This window comes from Camelus dromedarius, chromosome 16 (genome assembly GCF_036321535.1).
Source record: "Camelus dromedarius isolate mCamDro1 chromosome 16, mCamDro1.pat, whole genome shotgun sequence".
Taxonomy (NCBI): Eukaryota; Metazoa; Chordata; class Mammalia; order Artiodactyla; family Camelidae; genus Camelus; species Camelus dromedarius.
The window spans coordinates 10,007,614-10,026,619 of NC_087451.1; the positions used below are offsets into that span (position 1 = coordinate 10,007,614).

The 19,006-nt window shown below is 41.6% G+C and overlaps 1 long non-coding RNA gene across 3 annotated transcripts in view; it reads right to left on the reverse strand.

The window, feature by feature from the left end:
- LOC116157715 (uncharacterized) overlaps positions 1-19,006 on the reverse strand; it is a 41,757-nt gene that overhangs the window by 19,665 nt on the left and 3,086 nt on the right. The window contains exon 3 of one of the 3 annotated variants that reach the window (XR_004141846.2): positions 14,607-18,940. The exons of the other annotated variants lie outside the window; for them this stretch is intronic. This is a non-coding gene — a long non-coding RNA (uncharacterized LOC116157715). Of the gene's footprint in view, positions 1-14,606; positions 18,941-19,006 lie in introns of those variants that run through there. 3 annotated transcript variants of the gene reach the window in all.

Here is a 19,006-nt window from a genome sequence, read left to right on the forward strand (position 1 = left end):
AGAGGGAGGGACAGCTGGATGCTGGCAAAATGCCCCTGGGCTCTGTGCAGGCAGCAGTGGCTACTGCTTGCTTGATCTGCTCACAATCTCTATCGCTCCAATCTCTGGCCCGTGGGGGCTTCCACCTAGAGTGCAGGGTGCATACCTGCTCTGCACTGGATATCTGATAATATTAAGGAATTACCATTAATCATGTCGTGTAATAATGACCTGGGTTTTTTAAAGGAGGTCTTATCTCTTAGAGATGTATACTAAACTATTTATAGATAAAACGATAAGCTATCTGACATTTGATTCAAAATAATATGCGGAGGGAACATAGATTGTTGAAAAAAAAAAAGGCAGATCATGATCACTTGGGAATGGCAGCAGAGGGAGGGAAGGACTGCAAACAGGCACAAGAAAATTCAGGGAATGAGGGAAATGTTTTGTATTTTCATTACGGCAATGGTTTCAAGGATGTATATATTTGTTAAATCTCATCAAAGTGTACACTAACATGGATGCAGTTTATTGTATGTAAATTTTACCTTAATAAATGTATAACTTCAATAAAGGCATACCTCAATAAATGTACTAGTTGAAAAACTAAAATATGGAAGGGAAGTGACAGGGTGTGGACGAGACAGGGTTGGCTGTGGGTCCTGGTTGGGGGTGGTGATGCTTACACGCAGGGTTCACTGCACTGACCGTCTGCTCTTTGAACTGCCTACATTCAGAATTCTCAATAATAATAAGAATTCCAAAAGATAAAGGAGAAAAAAAAGAAGAAACTTCCAAATTAGGTGTTTTGGGATTTCTCAATAAGAGAGAGCAGCTTAAAAAAAAAATAGAATTAGATTTGATTCAGATAACTGTGAATAACTGGAAGATAATTATTATCTGGAAGGATTCTATGTTCAGATTGCCTCTAATGACTGTAAATTCTCACTGCACGTTAATGGGGGAAAAAAAAGGGAGAATCCAAAAGAGTGGGAATGCAAAATGACTACAGCCACTTTGGAAGGCAGTCTGGCAGTTTCTTAAAAGCTAAACATAGTCTTAGCATATGATCCAGCAGTCACATTTCTCAGTATTAACCCAAATGAGTTGGAAACATGTCTACACACAAACCCGCATATGAGTGTTTATAGCAGTAAACATATTCACAACTGCCAAAACTTGGAACCAACCAAGATGTACCTCTGTAGGTGAATGGATTAAGCAAATTGTAGTACATCCAATGTAATATTATTCAATGATAAAAAGAATTGAGCCACTGGGGTGGGGGTGGGGGGTGGAAATGAAGGAAATATTGGTCAGAGTCCAAACTTTCAGTTGTAAGACTAACAAATTTGGGGATCTGAAGTCCAATATGGCGATTGTGGCTAATAATACTGTCTCATTTACTTGTATCTTGCTAAGAGAGTAGCTCTTAAATGTTCTGACTACACACACACACAAAAAGAAATGGCAACTATGTGATGGGCTGGAGGTGGTAGCTAATATATTCTGGTAATAATCATTTTTGCAATTTATAAGTATATCAAGTCAACACCTTGTACACATTAAAGGTACACAGTGTTATATTAATTTATATCTCAATAAAGCTGGAAAGGAAGGAAGGAAGGACAGAAGGGAGACACCAAGCCAGAAAACCCATGCAGGAACCTTAAATGCATATTACTAAATGAGAGCAGACAGTCTGAAAAGACTACATACTGTATGATTCTAAATATAGGACTTTCTGGAAAAGGCAAAACTACAGCGACATTAAAAAGAACAGTGGTTGCCAGGGGTTGGGGGGAGGCAGGGAATGAGTAAGTGGAACACAGGGAGTTTTTAGGGCAGTGAAACTATTCTGACACTGTGCATGACGTTATGCATTTGTCAAAACCCATAGAACTGTATGACACAAAGAGTGAGGCTTAATATAAACTAGGGCCCTTAGTTAAAAATAACGCAACAATATTGATTGATTAATTGTAAAAGACGTAACACGCTAACACAAGATGTTAATGATAGGGGAAAGTGTATACTTGGGGAGGAGGCATACGGAAACTCTCTGTACCTTCTGCCCAGTTTTCCCATAAACTTAAAACTGCTCTTAAAAAAAGTCTGCTAATTTTTTTTTAAAGATAAGGAAAACAGAAGAAAAATTCCAAATTAGATGTTTTGGAATTTTTCGATAAGGGAGAATTGCTAAAAAAAAATCACTGGAATTAGATTTGGTTGAGATAACTATGGATGAATGGAAGAAAATTACTACCATTTAGAAGGATTTTACATGTGGATTCCTCTCAGTGACTCCAAGTCCTCACTGCACATTAAATGAGAAAAATGGAAATTCTTAAAAAAAAAATTAAGAAGACAGACAAAAATATACAATTATATCACTCGGCAAGTAATGCAGATATGCCCTTCAGTCCCTCTCTGTTTATCCCAGCAACATTTTGCCTGTAACTGTCCTGCATTTGTGCCACTGTTTTCTGTTTCGGAAGGCTGACTCCTGTTCACAAAGGGGGAAAGGGTGGGGCGCGCAGGGAGGCCTTCCTGTGATTTCATGAGAGTGAGGGGGACTTTGAAATATTAATCCAGCTACACTTATGAGCCCTGCTGCCGAGGCTGGGAACTGCCCCTGTGGATGTCAGGATGCTGTGCTGTTAGAAGCCTTTGCTCGGCAGGGGTGGCTTAGCTTTTGGGAACCAGATTTTTTTCAAGTGTCTGGGAGCACATACCCAGTTCCTGGCTCTGAGCAAAGGAGAAAGTGAAAGGTTCTGACTGAATTCTGCCGGCTGGGAACTGAGCCACCTGTCGGGAGGAAGCACAGGTCGTGCCTAACTCGAGGGTGCTCCCAAGTGGCTGTGGACCAGCAGTGGTCCCCTGTAGAGAGAGGCAAGAAGTGTGAGCCAAACTCTAATTATCAGTACCTGGAGAAGTCTGGGATACAGAATCCTAGACTATAACTTCCACTAGTGGGCAGGATATGTGAGCATCACAGGGTGAACCGGGAGCTTAGAACAGCTGCCAGGGATAACTAACATTTCTTCAGCACTTCCTCTGAACAGGCACTGGGCGACATGTTTATGTGAAGTTATCTCATCTAATCTTCCCAATCACCACGAGGTAGGTACTATTTGTACCTCCATTTTATAGATGAAGAGGTGGAGGTACAGGTCACCAAACTATCACTTGGTAGAGCTGGGATCTGAGTCTAGTTGGCTGGACCCCTCCAACCTATCCTCTTAAACACTGCACTAGTGAGGAGGAGGACAAAAAGATTAGAAAAAGAGAGCATTCTTTAAATGGCTACAACGCCTTTCAGACATTACTGCTCGATGGGGGCTATAGATGGGTTTCCTCATAATGCCAGAACCTGAAAGGGGGGTGGGGCAGGGTAAGGATGGCGAACAGCTGTGATGAGGGCTCTCTTGCTGGAAGAAGGCTTTCCAAGGTCAGAAGTGTGGTCCCCCCCCCCAGTGCCTAGCATGGGGATAGTCACACAGTAGGTGCTTAATAATGGTCTGATGAGGGGATGCAGGAAAAACTTTTTGGCCATCAGAGCCATTTATGTGGAATGACTCCCTAGGGCCCTAACTGCCTTGATAGACTGCTGGTATTTTTTTATTGTGATAAAATAAAGATAGCATCAAATTGACCACTTTAAGCATTTCTAAGTGTACAGTTCAGTGGCATTAAGTACATTCACATTATTATACACACTGAGGATTCTTAAATGATTCAATGATTCACAGATGAACAAAGCAACAGTCCCTTTCCTCTACAGACTAGTCAGTGTTACGGTTGGTCGGGATGTAGGTTACGCTGCAGTAACAAAAACCCCCCAAATCTCAGTAGCTTGAAAAAAATAAAGGTCTTGTTCTTGCTACATGTCCACTGCAGGTCAGCTGGGGCCTCTGTCCCATGTTATCCTCACTCTGGGAACCAGGCTGATGGGAGAGAGGCTGTCCGGAGTATTGCTGGTTGCTAGGGCAGACAGAAAGACGTGCCAGCACTTGCACTGGGTCTTAAAATGTCTGCTGACATGTAATTGGTCAAAGCAGGTCCCGCAACCATCCCTAACTTCAAAGAGAATGTGGAAGTACAGTCCTATCTTGTGTCTGGAAAGCGGGAAACAGAATATTTATGAAGAGCCCCATGAATACTACCAGTCTCTTTCAGTTATAAGTGGCAAATGAAATTCGAATTAGCTGCGGCAGAAAAGGGGATTTGCTGACTCACCAAAATCTAGGGGTAGTTTGCCTTCAGGCACAGTTGGATCTAGGTACTCAGAGGGGTGTTCAGCGATCCGTCTCCCTTTTGTCTGGGCTTCGTTCTCAGGGAGTGTATCTTCAGTCACAATAAAAACAGCCACCAGCAGGTTCAAGCACATTTCCCACAACTCTGAAAGGGAAAGTCTCTTCCCCTTGTTTTCCACAAAGCTCCCTGGAATGTTTGCCCATTGGCCTAGATTGTGTCACAGGCCTCCCCAACCAGTCTCTCAGATTAGTCTAGCCCAATTCATGTGTCCGCCCCTCTTGCAGCTGGGAGGTGAGTCAGCCCCACTTGAAAAACAAGAAATGAACCTGTAGGTGGCATGTTTCCCCCAGATGGCCAGACAGTTCCTTCACCAGAAGAAGGGGTGCTGAGCCAGGCCAGAACAGATGATCTATTCTCCAGGCTCTCTCTTCCCTTTGTGTGGTGGGCCGGACACACCTAGATGGAACCCTGTTGGTATGTGTGACCCCGGGTTGACACCTGGTACCAGGAATTCAGGCCCCAGGAATGTCCAGGGCTTGCTTCTCTCAGCAAGGCTGGGGAAGGGAAGTAATTAAAGATGAGCCCGAGATTGGAGCCTGGAAGGTGGGAGTGTAATCATGCCACTGACAGAAATGGAGGGACCAGGAAGGAGAAGGGAGTTTGGAGGGGAGAGTTGAGCCCTGCATCTTGGCTTTGAAATGACTAGGGTGTGCATGTAGAGGAGTCACAGGTGTGTGGAGCTGCAGAAGCCTCACTCTGGATAAAGGGGAGAGCTAGACATGGATTTGAAGGTCATTTAATGATAAGCAGCAGGCTATTCGGAGCCCTGAGAAACCTAAGGGAGAAAATGAAAGAAAGGAGTGTAGTCTTCCTTGGGAAACACCCACAGCTGCAAAGGGAGCTACCAAAGGTGACCAGGAAGTGGCTGGTTATAAGGGTAAAAGGAAACTAAAGGGTACTTTCCACTTCTCAGAGACGTACACAGCTCGTCCAGGGAAAGAATGAAAACCCTCTCTATGCCACTTCCTCTGACTGCACTCTCTCTTCTGTTTTTCCTTCTTTTGATCCTGGATTATATTGTTCTCTCTCTCTCTCTCTCTCTCTCTCTCTCTCTCTCTCTGTGTGTGTGTGTGTGTGTGTGTGTTTGTGTGTGTGTCTACAGACACCCACTCACATCCTTGTGTATGATAATATGCTTGGCTATACTTACAAGTGTTTCTGTGTATCTTTTGATTGTCAATTACCTGATCTATACATCACTTGTCAATCTATCCATGTTTCTAACTAGAAGATTATTAGAACGGTCAATGATGCTTATCAGAAGTATTACCGCCTTGGTTAAAAACCTGCGCTCTGTCAGCAGAGAGAACTGGGCTCCAATCTGCTATGCCATTTACAAAACCTGTGGTGTATTTTAAGTTACTCAGTCTCTCTGAGACTTAATTTCCTAATCTGTGAAATGGGGATAATGATACTTACCTCCCAGGGTCACAGAAATGATTAAATGACATAAGGGAAGTGCTTAGCATAGTATGTGGCACACAGAAGTAGCTACCCTCTATTAAGAATTCATATAATAATAATAATAATAATAATAATAATAATAATAATAATAATTAATAATAATGCAGAAAATTTGAAGCCATGAAAAACCATTCATAATACTATAGATTAAAAAGGCAGATTGCCAAAATAGCATTTACAACATGATCTCATTTTTCTTAAAATACACACACACAAACACACACACACATGGAAGAATATACATCAGAGCTTAGTAATGATAGTGTGGGTAGAATTACAGGTGATTTTTGTTTTATTATATTTTCCTTTGCTCATGTGCAGTTGGCTGTGTACTATTTTGCCTAGCTGTAATTCCTCTGGTTTGTACAATACATAGCCACTGCTTACGGAATAAAAAACAAACAAACAAACAACATACCACTCTAAAGGAAAGAGAAACAGTGAGTGATTTTTCTGGAAGACCTAGCAAAGCTGCATGACCAGATGCTGTGGAATGGATGAGGTACCATCTACTCTGGCAGGTTTCATTTGTTCTATTTTATTTGTTGTTGGTTTGCTTTGATGAATGGGAGCACTGCTCTCAGGGAAATCCTACCACACAGACTCGAGGCTTTCCTGGACACCAAAGAGCCCGGGGCAGTCTGTCGCTTATCTGGATGTGGGCGCAGCTTGCCACTAAAATCTTCTCTTTGCAGCCACTCTTAAGGATCTGGGATAACAGAAAGGAACAGTGGTATAAAACAGGAGGACATCCTCTAAACCACTGATGACTGAACCCAGAGTGTTCATCCACATGGACTTAGTTTTTATTTTTTGGACCAGCAAATGTACTGCTCCAACAATTGGAAAGAGCTTGTATCCCACAACAGAGTGGCTGGTGAATGGGGAAAGCAGCTTAGAGGTTAGGGACTGTGGGGGTGGGGGGCGGAGGCAGGGGTCTAAGTCATCTAGCAGATCAGTGATTTGAATAATCAACACGTGACTTCCCTAATTCCACAGTCACGCGAGTCCACATAAACCGGTGGTATTTATGTAATTGGGATTTGAGTGAGGAAGATTAGTATCAACTGAAATCTGTCTTCACTTCCCATGGGACTGGAACTCACAGTTCCAAATACTGGCCGTCTGGGAGTCCAGAGGGTGGGACAAAGAAACAGGGTCATTTCATCAGCTGGGAAAAGTATTCGTCTGTGAGGCTGCTCCTCGCACATGCTTGGTTTGCTATGTTTTACCCTCTTGGGACTTTTACTGTAGTTACACGTGTATGCTTGGTCCTGAGACCTGCTGATTACATCAGAAACTAGGTGGGTTGGAGGAAAAGCTAGGAACTGGTGTGACTGGGCCTTGGCAAATTGATATGGTGGCAAGTGATATGACATGAGAAAGCCAGGTCTTGTGGGTGGCAAATGGCCCTACACCTAACATTTGTTGGGACCAGATAAGGGCACAAATAGACCCATGTATCATAAATCTAAAAAATTAAAAGTTTAGAATCAAAATAGCAGTTAAGTAAAATATGATCTAACTCTGTATCTTAACAAATACAACTCCATCAGAACACAACAAAAAACTTTCATGACAACAAAATCAACAAACACCCATAAAGCTGTGGTTTTTAACATGACCTAAAGCCAGTAAAATAACAAAGATAACTGAATTTAATTAGCATTGCAGTGGATATTAATTTTGATTTCCTTGTTTTTTTTTTTTTCTTTCTGGTGGTTCATCAATCTATATAACATACATTACTTGTTTTCTATGACTTTTGAAATACATCACTTTTATAATAACAAAGAAAAAGAAATGTAATACTTTTGATTCTATTTTGTAATATATTCTAAGTAAAAGGAGGGAGGTTATAGTTCAGTAGCAGAGCACCTGCTTAGCACACACAGGGTCCTGGGTTCAATCCCTAGTACCTCCATTCATTAAATAAGTAAATAAACAAATAAACAAATAAATCTAATTACCCCCCAAAAAAGAAAATTAAACTGTTTAAAAAACAAAAAAGCTGTGTAATGTATTCTAAGTAAACTAAGTAAAATTTACTTCTACATATGTTGTGTATGACTTTTCTTATTTTAAAACACATTAAATTAATAATCTCATTTTGAGTTCATTCTGTCACTATATAGTGATCATTTGATGCATTTTTAGCCTATATTACACACTGAACATTTTTGCATCACATTTTAAAATAATTTCTATGAAACCTAGAAAGTTTCCACTGTTTTCTATAAAGATTGAGCTGCCACTGCCACAAAAAGCATCATTATGCCTGATTAAATATTGGACACATACTATTTTATAAGAACATCATACATCATATAAGAACATCATTTGTCTCTGCTGAATATTAGTTTTGTTTTGCTGCTTATTCCCCCTTGTAAAAAAATTGTCGTTGGTACATACATATATTTTTGTGTACAAGAGATGTTTCATTCTGTCAAGAACCTAAGTGTTTCCAGACACAAACATCTTAATTGGCCAAAACTGATCAGGAGATTTGGTTGTAAAGCTCTGTCACAGTAGTAACAAAATATTGCTTTTGGATCTAGGATATAAAAACATACAAAAGCTATTTCTACAACTTCCTTCCCCATCCAAAATAATTTTGCTGTAGGGGGAAGGGTATAGCTTGGTGATAGAGTGCATGCCTAGCATGCACAAGGTCCTGGGTTCAATTCCCAGTACCTCTGTTTAAACAAACAAACAAAAACAAACAAACCTAAATTACCTCCCCTCCATAAAATAATTTGGCTGTAAAATGAAACATTAAATTTAATTCTGCTGTGTTCATGCAATGGAAAAGGGCAATCATTAATTTGAATGGGATTGCATTTTGCTAGGAACATTTTACACTGTCAGAAGAATGGGACAGTCATTTTTCAGCATCACTGTCCCATAAACACAGTAAATGTTCCAGAGGTTTTTGGCTTTCACATTCAATCGCACCTTTTATAAATGCAATTTTCTTCATATGCTATTGGCAGGCCAGAATTGCATTTGACTTCCTGAGTTATGATTTTGTTGTGAATAATTCTTTTGGTGGTGGTGGTGGTGGTGCTCCCGTTGTTTGAATCAATAAAGTCTTCACTTAGTGGAGAATACAAAGCTGTAGGGACTGCATCTAATCTTTCCAAAACGTGACTTGGAAGATTTGTTGCTGTTGCTCATTTTCATTTGATTTGTAATAAACTCTTTATTAAGTAAAGAATTTGTAAAATCTTGTCTGCCTTTTTCTGTGGGTTATGTTCATCTGAAGTCTCCTCATTTTCATGGTTTCTGGTTTGTAGAAATTTAAGCAAACTGCTTTTTTTTTTTTTTTTTTTGCTTTTTTTTTTAATTTTTAGGGTTTTTTGGGGGGGTGTAATTAGGTTTATTTATTTATTCATTTCAACCGAGGTATTGGGGATTGAACCCAGGACCTCGGGCATGCTAAGTGCACACTCTACCACCCCCATGCCCTCCCCCCGCAAGCAGATGGCTTTCTGTCTCCTTTTCCTTCAGCCTTTCTCTTCTCTGAGCTCTACTTTTGTATTTTCTGTCTCTAGGATGGTTTTACATTCATTTTCAAAATTATTTAAATAAAGCTGAAATTTACATCTAAATTTTTGGAAAATTTACATCTTACTCAAATTTTAATGAAAATTCATCATTTTTAGCATTCAATGTGCACCTAGTTGCCACGATATTTGTCCACCTAGTTGCCAATTCATTTCATGTTTCCTGAATGCTACATCTAAACCTACATGTATACAAATGTAAGAGTAATCTGAATTATTTAATGTTACAAAATGTCCCTTAGCTCTCACCTGCAACTGTTGCAAATATCAGAACCATGCACCACTAGGAAATGATACCTTGTTATACAAGAATCTGTTGCATTCAAACTAGCTGAGAGGAAGGATGTGACAAGTTGATTGATTTGTCTTTTTTCTGGAAAGTGGTTCCTCCTCCTTGCACTTGGAGGCAGAGTCTAGCTCTATGTTAGCAGCAGCACAACTTACAAATGTTCAACGGTCTCTGATCTCAGTTCCTTTTTATGTCAAAGATACGGGGTCAGAAATATAACGAAGCAATTTCTCGGGATCTGAATAGCGTGAGACATGAGAGTTATTTCAGGTTTGTGGATGGTGCTGGACGAGCACTGAATGCCACATGCCAAGTGATGGGCACTCTTATGTTCCTTAATACACCTATCTGTTGTGTTTGTGACTTGTGGAGCCTCCAAAGCTCAAGGCCTGGGCCCCTTTTGTCTGGGTTAAGGGCCGTGGCGGCCACTTTGGATGTTGTCTTAGAAACACTGAAAGCTCTGTGGAGGGTGGGATCCCTGGCAGATTAGAAATGAGGAGAAAGGAGCCACATCAGATGAGATTCGGGAAAGGCAGCAGAGGCAGATTACTATCAAGGCCAATGAAGCTTAAGCTTCAAGGTCCTTCACGTGCACAGATGCTCAGAGACCACACCTAATTTTGTGTTCTTTTTGTTATAGGTCACCCCCAGGCCATACAACTTAAGTTTGTGAAACTTCAGGCAGGATACCCAGACTTAAGCCAGGGAGGCTCAGGGAAGCTCAGGGCTGGTCCCCCTTCTGGCAGCATCCTGGACTACTCCCCAGGGACCAGAAGCATCTGGGCTGGAGGCAGAAGGCCTGGGCCAATTCACACAGGTTTCACAGTAATTATGTCAGAAACTGCAGCAATGAGATTCATCCAAACCCGTAGAACAGCACTGACCAATAGAAATATAATGCGAGTTGCATGTGTAACTTTAATTTTTCTAGTGGCTACATATAAACAAGTGAAAATAATTAGGTGATAGTAACTTTAACAATATATTTTATTTAACCCAGTGTATCCAAAATAGTAATGAAGTTCTTAAAATCTCGTGTGTACTTCATACTTGCAGCACATCCCAATTCAGCCTAGCTGCATTCCACCTGCTCACTAGCTCCACATGGCTATGGCTACCATATTGGGCGGCACAGCTCTGCCTTCTACTCAGTGCTGGCTGGGGCACTGTATTAGTTTCCTTTTGCTGATGTAACAAGTCACCCCACAACACAAATTTATTCTCTTACAGTTCTGGAGATAGAAGTCCAAAATGGGTCCTACTGGGCTAAGATATGGGTCAGGTTGCCTTCTTTCTGGGGACACTGTTACCTTGCCTTTTCCAGTTTCTAGAGGCTGCCTGAATTTGTTGGCTCTTGGCTCCACATCACTCCAGCCTCTGCTTTCATCGTCACATCTCCTTTTCTGGCCCTAATCCTTTTGCATCCCTCTCTCAAGGGACCCTTGTGATTATGCTGGGCCCACATAGATAATCCAAGATAATCTCTCCCCTCAGGATCCTTCACTTACTGACATCTGCCAAGTCCCCTGGACCATGCAAGGTAGCTTATTCACTTGTTCTGGGGATTAAGACATGGAAGTCCCAGGGAGGCATTATTGGGCCTACCACAGGTGCTCAGGAGAAGCTGAGGCTTCAGGGAAAAGAGGCTGGGGCCTCTAGCCAAAGTAGGGTCAGCAAAAGAAGGAATGGCTGACCTCCATTTTGTCCAGAGAAAGAGCAAGCATGAGCTGAAGTTCCGTGCGAGGAAACCTAGGGGAAGCTGAAGGTATTGAATCTTTGGGAGAACTTAGCTCAGGGTCATCCCAACCAGCAGGCTTCCTACTCTCTGCCATCTAGGAAACTTGTCACAGTTATCAGTCTTGGAACAAAGATTCTTCTCCAAGCATCTTATCCAGCCCACGCTGGCCCCTCCCTCACTATCGGCCACACACACACACACAGCACAAATCAGAGGTAGGTAGACTCCTCATTGACAGAGTGGATCATTTAAAAATGAAAATATTCATTGATTATTCAAAAAATAAATCTGTATTTCATTTTCTCATAGGAATACTATTAAAATGGGACAGTGGGCTCGCATCTAAGGAACTCAGCACTAAATAAGCTAGAGATAGGGTCAAAAATACACCCTAAGAGAAAAGATCATAAAACCCATAATCACCTAGAGCAATAAAAGTGAGCTGCTTCAGCTTCTATAAAACAGACTTAAATATAGCTCCACAATGATTACACAAGGAGCCCAGTGAGCTGTAAGCGCATAAAAGCGCCATTAGATCATACATTTGAACTAGCGCCTAACTTGATGGCCATAAAGTGGTCAGTGATGATCTTGCTCAACTTGTTAGCGTACAGGTGGCCTGTAAGAGGTGATTTAATGATCTCAGATACCTTACAGGTGCCTTTGTTTTCTCTTGATATATTCCCCTGGAGCCAGCAGAGGTATTTAAAACTATTTCCATGAGTCAGTACACCCAGTGTTCGATGTGTTACTGGTAATGGCAGTCATCCTAACCAAACTGGTCCAGGGCATTGAAGAAACATGGTACACAGGAAGGGGTGGGGACCTGACACTTGACACACCTGCAGCCCACAGGTGTGGGTGCTGGGAGGCTCTCCAGTTTGGCAGGCAGAATATGGAATCTGGGGAACAGGGCAATCAGTGATAAGCAGTTGCTTAGTAAAACAGGAGCATGAGGGTCATCTGATATGACAAGGGCAGAGAGAGGGTAGCAACAGAGCTGGTAATAAATGAACATCTTTGGCATTCTTGGATGCCACTTAAAATACTTTTGGGTGACCCCAAAGATCCATGACATGCAGCCATTTGTCATTTGGCCAGGACAAGCACCTTAAACACCTGAGCACGTGGGAACTAACTGAGGGACTGACTGGTATTCCATCTTACCATGACTGTGATTCTCCGCTCACGGCTGGGCACATGGAAATTTCCTTAGGTAATTAAAAAGTAACAATAACCACAAGTATTATTATTATTATTATTATTATTATTATTATTATTATTATTATTATTATTATTATTATTTGGAAGAGAAAGTCAGCTGCTAATGTTGGTTATTAGAATTCTCTCTCTTTAAAAAAATTTTTGTTGGGGGGGGCGATTAGGTTTACTGATTTATTTATTTTCTAACAGAGATACTGGGGATTGAACCCAGGGCTTCATGCATGCTAAGCACGCACCCTACCACTGAGCTATACCCTCCCCCCTTGCTGATGCTGGCATTAAACTGAAGAGAAATTCAGTCAGAAAATGAAATGTAACTGAATGTTAAAGTCAGATGTGCTGGGCTGGAAGGGATTAAACAGGAGATAAAAGAAATTAAAGGGGGAGGGTACAGCTCAGTGGTAGAGCGCAAGGTCCTATGTTCAATCCCCAGTACCTCCATTAAAAATCAGTCAATAAACAAACCTAATTACTTACCCCACAAAACCAAAAAGAGAGAGAAAGAAGTTTAAACAAAGAAAAAACAGGGTGGTATAGTGATTCAAAAACAAAAAATTGAAGAGGCTGTTTGAGTTTGGCACCAAAACTGGCCAACGAGGGAGAGTTAAATTTTAGTGAACTTTGAAAGCAGGTGACTCTGTGACGTGAGGCTACACCCAGCAAGCAGGTGACCCTTTGATTCTGCAGAACAAGAGTTACTTGTACAACGTCGGGGTTCCAAATGGCTTGGAAGAGTATCGCTCAAGCACATCATGGGTTTGCTGCAAGTGGAAATCCAACCTGCAGGAGCTCGTACTGGGAAAGCATGTTTGCAGGTAGCAGCCACCATTCCTGACTGGAGTTCAGAGGTAGGAGCTGGGTGGGGTTTGGGGAGAGTCAAAGCAAGGCAGGGACTTCATCCTGCCTTCAGAGGCCTGGAAGGAATGCTCCATAGATCATCAAAATGGCATTTTTGGCTTTAGGAGCAAGGCAGAAGCCACCTAACAGAAACTAAGGCTGAGCAAGAAGTCAAAGCTGATCTCAAGGGGGAGGGTATAGCTCAGTGGTAGGTAGGGTGCATGCTTAGCAGTGCACAAGGTCCTGGGTCCAATCCCCAGTTCCTCCATTAAATAAAAAAATTTAATTACCACCCCTCCTCCCCAGAAAAGGCTCATGGCTGATCTCAGGGTAAACTTAATTTTATGTTGTGTTCCTGAGCATTAGACTAAATATACCTCATCTTCCTTTTCTAAAGTTAGAATCAGTCCTAAAAATTGTGACAAGGCTGAGCCTACAGATTTGGGAGGAGGATGGAGGGCTCTCAGGTATAAGACAGGAGGGCTGTGGAGCTGGGAACTTGGAAGGGTGTGGGGAAAATTGTCCAATGAGGAGAGCAGCCGGAGGCTCAGGGTCAGACTGCGGCTGAGCACCCGGTCAAGTGCTGTAGCATCTGATTGTTGTCCTCACTGGCGAATCTTTACAGGAAGTTCTCAATGTGCGGCATCTGGATAAAGGTTAGGATAATTTGTACTGTGTCAACGTGACTAAGTTGGGATCTACATTTCCCCAAATCCCCTTCTCTGTATGGTTCTAGGTAGGAGCTGGCCAAAAAAGGAATCTGCATGAGATGTGGAAGGTGGAGGTGAGGGAGCAGTCACTACCCTCTGCAGGCTGTCGTGGTCAGAAGCGGTTACAGAGGGATGGATGCAGACATGCCCGTGGGGTCCAGCTTGTCCATACTCTCCTCTGCTCCAGACCTGCCTCTTTTTACCAGCTGATGATCCTGTTGACTGACATGTTGGCCCCAACACTGCCACGTGCATGGCTGTGATCCACATTGACAAAGCTGCTACCCAGAGGCACAGCTTCCCACTGGCCTCCCACGAGCCTTGGCTTTGCCATCTCTTTCTGATGCTGGATGTGTTTAGCTTCTCAGATCGACTAAATGGTGACCTCTTCTCTGATCTCCAACTTTCCTCCTGGTCCTTCACTTCCCCAGGTCCTCCTACCATTGTGTTAAGTTTCTTTGCTATAATAAATTCCTTTTTCCAGAACTTGTAGTGTTTCTGCTTCCCTGAATCATCTCTGACTGCATTAGTAGCAGCCTGGGAAATTTATGCATAGAAGCATCCACCTGCTTACATGTTGTGGAGATTCTTTGGTTACAAGAGACAGAAAGCCATATTGAGCTAATTTAAGCAAAAGGGGGGACTTTTATTGGCTTATATCCTCAACCCATGAAAAAGCAGGGATGACTAGAACCAGGGGTTCAAAAATTATCAGTCTCTTATCTCTTCTGCTCTTTTCCTGTTAGCTTTATCCCTCCCTCCTGGTCCAGCTTGGGTCATGTGTCTACCACTGGTCCAACTGTAGGCCAGAGGAATGAGGTGTTATAATTGCCCCAGGTGGGATTGCTTGCCCATTTCTGTGACTTGGGGTTGAGTCTGTTATCAGGGGAAATGTAGCACAAATGTGGCCACTAGGAGTATTGTTGTGAGCCAGGAAGCTACCTTTGTTTACCTCTACTGCACCCCATTTAGTAAATTAAATTGGGCAGTTTTGAATACAAGAAAAGCCCTTTCTAGCTCAGGTATCCAAGGAGATATCTATCTAGGGGGAGGGTAATAGCTCTGTGGTAGAGCACACACTTAGCATGCCCAAGGTCTTGGGTTCAATCCCCAGTACTTCCATTAAAAAACAAAAAGAAAAACCAAAAAACTCCAAAAACCAACAAGAGAGAGATATATCTAGCGATCAGAAATCACAAACAAATTGCATAGGCCCTTCATAGAATTTCATATTACCTGAATATGCTTTAAGACCTTGTGTATTATACTGGAAACCTTAAGAACAACCACCAGGATATCACTGGGCATCTGTAGATAGAGGCCTAAAACGTGCCTCACTAGAAGTTTGCTGAGACAGGCAGAAGACATTCTGATAACGAAAGAGCTGCTACCATCTTTGCTTTTGGACGTTGCAAGAAACAAGAGAATGAAAGGATGAGAAGTATGTCTTAATTAGGAAGCAAGGGAAGTGAAAGATGGAGAACTATTACATCTTTATCACATTGAGTCTCCCCAACCACAAACATGGTATCATTACTCCATTTGTTTAGAAATCCTTTTATGTCTTTCAATAAAGGTTTTAATTTTCCTCCAGGCAAGTTTGACCCTGTTTTATTAGACTTATTTCTATACAGCTTACAGATTTTGGCCCTTATTATGGACGGTATTTTTAAAATTAAATTTTCTAATTGTTTGCTTTTTTTTTCCCCCCGCAAGTTTCTTATGTCTGGGAACTTTAGTCAACCCTTTCATTAGTTCTAAGGATTTGTCTGGAGAGGCTCTTGAATTTTTTTAGATATTCTGTATCTTAATTTTCAAGTAAAAGTTAGTTTTCCTTAGGTGGAATATGCACATTTAGTAATGTAAATCTAGGGTCAAAATATCCTGTATTAATTTTCCTTGATTTAAGAATCAACATTTATTTTGCTTTAACTGGAAATCACATGTCTATAGAAGTGTTTTGCAAGGTGTGTTTCATCAAGGAAATTTCATATTTCATACTATAATTCTTTCTCAGAGATTCAAAAAGCCCCCAAGAGGCCCTACAAAGAAACCTCTCTAGCTTGGTTAAATCCTGCATTCCAAAATTATTTCATCATGGAATCCCTTTTCAAGCAATACCTTTCAGCCTTCTGAGGAACTAACTGCTTTTTACAGAGAGCTCACTTTGGGCAATGATGGTCTCAGGAAACTATCGTGAAAATCGGTCAGTTCCAGGATTTTCTCAGAGAATCTACTGTCTCTCACTAGATTCTGTGGATGCTAAGCTGGGTAGAACAAGACTCTGGTTTTTTCTGTTCCTGCTCTTCAGTCTTTAACAATAACTCCCTATGGGTTAATGCTACCATTATAAGAAGAAAGAAAAATATGCATATTCAATTTCATGAGACTATCCACTACTTCTATTCCTCAGGAAAGGGCCACAGCTGGTCACAGTGGGAGGCCGTCCTTGAAATCCTGTCAATATCTTCTGACTGATATGGAGATGAGATTTTTTTTTTCCTGCTATTACTCTTTCTGCTAAACCCAGGCCATCAGCTCTTATGTCATGTTTTTTCCTTACATTGTACAGAACCACACATGTTTATCAAAAGCTGTTCTTTCTGTGTTCTGGATTATATACAGAGGCTACAGATTTATCACAGCACAACTAAATACTTGGAAATGGAAAAGGCCCACACGTAGGAACAAACTGTATTAGGGAAAAAGAGTTCTAACTATGTAAGTTTCTTTTGTATTGCTATTTCTGATCAGACAGAGTGTTTATATTAGATCATTTGAAAGGATAATGGTGAGTGCTCAGCTCAGTGAGTCTCAGTCTCGTGTCAAAATCATTTGTGGAGCTCTGAAAAAATACCAGTGGCTGGGCCCTATCTGGGACCTCCTGAATTAGAATCTCCAGGGAGCAGCTTAAGCACTTGTATGTTTAAAAGCTCTGCAGTGTATTCTCTGGCACTTATTATATGCCCTTCTTTTTTTAAATAAATCACTTTCCCATATGGCCTTGCCCAAATTTTTCTTCTGATTTGGATGTAAAATAATAAAGAATATTTTTAAAGAAGATAAATCAATTTCAAGACCACTTTCCAAACACTAACAAAATTTTTCATTGTCTTGCTCTAGCTGTTTATTGTAGAGAAATTTTTGAATTCTGAATTTGTCACTTAGCAATTCATTAAATTTTTTTCCCATACTGTCATGTAGTGATAATAATTGTCATTTTAGGAGTCATATAATATTCTGACAAATATTCATTTGATCGTAATTTAGCTAACCATTCACTTACTGTTGGACATTTAAACTGTTTATTTTTAGTTGCTCTAGAGAAAAGGCAACGAAGAACTCGATGTATATGGATTTTGCTTTTCTTTTGAATCAGTTCCCTGAGGATAATTTTCTTGAAATCTAGTAATTGGGTCAAAGGATATGAACGCTTTTTATGACTCTTGCTAATGATTACTAAAGTGCTTTCCAAAAGGTTGAACAAATTCACAAGGCCATGCCCCAACTCTACTGCATAATTGCTGAGGTTTCCAGGGGGGGGGCAGGCAATTCTAGAGGTCTGCTGGGTGTTCCCATGACAGGGAGAATAAATCACTCTATTACCAGTCCTGTTACCTTACTTAAGAAGAAAGACAAGAAATCTAGTAACAACAGTGTTACAGGACCGCTTAGCCATCTCATCTCCCAGGCACTAGCATTTTCCTTGCATTCTCTCTGATTCTCTGAATTACCCTGGCAAGTTAGACGTTACTGCCCCTCATTTTAGAGATGAAGAAAGGAAGGGAAGAAAGGTTTAATAACTTGCCCGAGGGTCGTCTAGCAAGTCAGCACTGAAATGAGGATTTGAACCCTGTGTTTTACCATGGTGCATTTCACACCACCCATAGCTGAAGTAGCCACGGAATCTCACCAGTTAGATACCTTCTAAGTCATAAATTGGCTGTAAAATGGAATATGATATAATGGATGTGGCAGGTTAATCATGTTCTCAATCTCCTGCCTTTTCTCTCACCTAGACGTGGAATCTATTGGTGTTTCCCTTGAACCTGGGCTGGCCTGGTAACTTCTTCTGACCAACAGAATGCAGCACAAGTGATGCCTAGGTCTGGGCTTAGCCCTCAGGCACCTGGCAGGTCTAGCCTTTATCCTCTTGGAACCCTAAGCCACTGTGCAGACAGGTCCTGTATAAAACTGCTCCCTAGATCTCTAGATCTGCCTCTAGCAGCAGGACAGTGAATTGGTTAATCCAAGGGCTCCTAAGTCAGATTTCCTGGGTTAAAATTTTGTCTCTGCTGCTGTGTGACTGTGGTTGGTGGAAGTTAGAATAAAGTACTGTGCGTAGTGCTGGGAGTTAAGGGCTCATTAAGTGTTAGCCATTAGTACTGTTAGTCCCCAACTCTTCCCATTGACTTCTCGGGAAAGGAGATTCTTTATTCTTCCCAGCAGACGTGGTCCTGGGGCAAACCCAAATGCTTCTGCAGTTTCAGGGAACAGAGCATCAGGTGGAGGGTGAGAGCGGTTTAGTTTCACTTGTTCATTCATCCTTCTCCGTACTGCCCATAAAGGAGACAGCTCACATTTGTGAGCACTGAAAAAGTTCCTTCTGGAGACGCTTCCAGTAGGAAAGGCAGGACATTTCTCAAACACGTGGCATTGGAGGGGCTGCCAGGAGAAGACAACTGGCTGACTTTTGAAGAGAGTTTCCCAAGAAGATGTTGGGATGAAATTCCCCATGGTCCTGCATCAAGCCCTCACTCAGCTTCATGACAGGCTCAGAAACATCACGATGTTCCAGTCGCAAAACCAGCAGCTTAGTCAAACAAACAAAAAAACATTCACAAGATGTACAAGATGTAGAAAACCAGAGGGCCGCTTA